Below are 2,170 nucleotides of genomic sequence, written 5' to 3'. Positions count from 1 at the left end.
TGTGCTTATTTTCAACATTGGTTCAGTAATAAAATTAAGAAACATTTTAGTAATAATGATAGGTTTTTTAGTAATTATGAACTTTCGAATTATCTTTTTGATGTAATAAATGATATTAATTATAGAAGGAAAACAACAAATTTTAGTTGTTACGCTTCCCGTAATTCGCAAAATGTTAAAGTTGAAAAAGATTTGCATGATTATTTCAGAAATTTTCATAAGATTAATTGTGGAGGTTTAGATACGGATAAATGCCAAATGTATCATAGATATGTTCAGTACATTAAACCATTATATAAACTTCATAGAGATAAACACTTCTGTTGCTACCTTGCTAATGGTGAGGTAGAGCCTCATTGTAGAAATTATTTTATATGTGATAAAAAATATGATCCACAAAATCTACTATATATGTTAGAAAGACAAATGAATGGTACAGATAACGGACAAATAAATGGATCAGCATGGAACTATTATCCTAATAATCAAAATTATGGAGTCTACGATGCAAATTGGAACAGTTACGGTTCAAGTGTATTTGCATCCTTTAAGCCTAGGAGTTATGAATCCATTAATCAAAGTTTATTTTGGTCCCGAAAATTCCACAATGGGCTTATATTTTTTGCAATGATTGGAATATTTTTCGGTTTACTCTTTTATATTAAAGTAAATAATATTACATTTTAATAAAAAATTCTCTATATATATATGTACATTTTTTTTATTACATTTGAGTTAAACGCATTTAACACATTTTATATTTATTTACTCATTTAATAGTCTAATTCAAGAAAGATAAGGAGGAGGAGAAGAAAAGAACAAATTATGTCAGATTATCTGAATGATATTGAAAGTTCTTACACAAGCGAATCATCAATGGAAGATTTAGAGTCAATTCCATCAACCACAGACACTGGAAGTTTATATTTTACATATCAGTCTTCACAAAGTTCTGTGTAATAAGATCGTGTATAATACAGAACGATATGAGGAAATGATATTACGAATATATAAAATTAGTATTACATTTTTAATGGTTATTATTATATTGGAAATTAGTACTAATTAGTTGTAGAATATATATGAGTAACAAATATGTATTCAATAGAATTAATAAAATAAGAATATCCAATGATATATATACATGATACTTATAAGCACCTAGACAGATAGAGATATTTTTGATACTTAAACTAACAGAAAATAAGCTATTTAGTTCAAAATTTAGGGCTCTAGTTTTTCCTATTTTTAATAAAATATTCCACATTTATTTCTTAAACTATTATATGTCACAAAAAAAAAAAAAAAATAAATTTAACTACTTGGGTTATTAATGGATAATTTATTATTATCTATTTTATGACACTTTTACACAATCTTTGTATCTATTATACAAAAAAATAGAGTATCATAACATTAATTATAGCTAATAGCTTATGTATTTTTATTTTTTACATAAAGAGTTTATTTCAAAAGTTTTTATATTGTATACTTTTGATGATGATTTGCATGTATATTTTGTTAAAACATGTATGCACATTATCCTTTCACACTTTGAGTTTAACATATTATGCATATATTTTTTTATCATTCATATTAACTGTTCCTATTTTTTACGTGACATAGGCCTTAATAAAATTTTAATGAGTTTGAAGGAACACTAAATTAGATTCATTGACTTATATTTATAATAATGTATTAATTGTTACACAACATGCCCAATTTTGGTTTATTCATTTTCTACGTCTAAAGGATTTTATATGTAATATTAAGATATTTACATATCTGTTACGTTTATAAAACAACATAAATATTTTTAGTTGCACATATACAATGAATGATGTATTATTTAAATATATGTTCTAATATTATTGCATAATGCAAATCGTTTGATGTATTTTTTATAAGAACTTTTTGATTTGTATCATGATAAGAAATTTCCGTATAATCTTGTTTTGATTATTGCATGAAAATAATATATACAAACTTCGTGTGAAAACTAAGAATATCTTAATTTGAGATGATGCAATTAGTTTTATCTCATCTATAATTAAAATAAAAACTATTAAAGTGGGGAAAAGTAATACAATGTCTTGCATAAAAATTTGAAGGATATTATGCTCATCTTTTATATTTTAAAATTTGTGTCATTGCCTATTTTTTTTTTTTT

The sequence above is a fragment of the Plasmodium gonderi genome (assembly GCF_002157705.1).
Source record: "Plasmodium gonderi DNA, contig: Pgo-contig_75, whole genome shotgun sequence".
NCBI lineage: Eukaryota > Apicomplexa > Aconoidasida > Haemosporida > Plasmodiidae > Plasmodium > Plasmodium gonderi.
Note: the sequence above shows the minus strand (reverse complement) of the source record.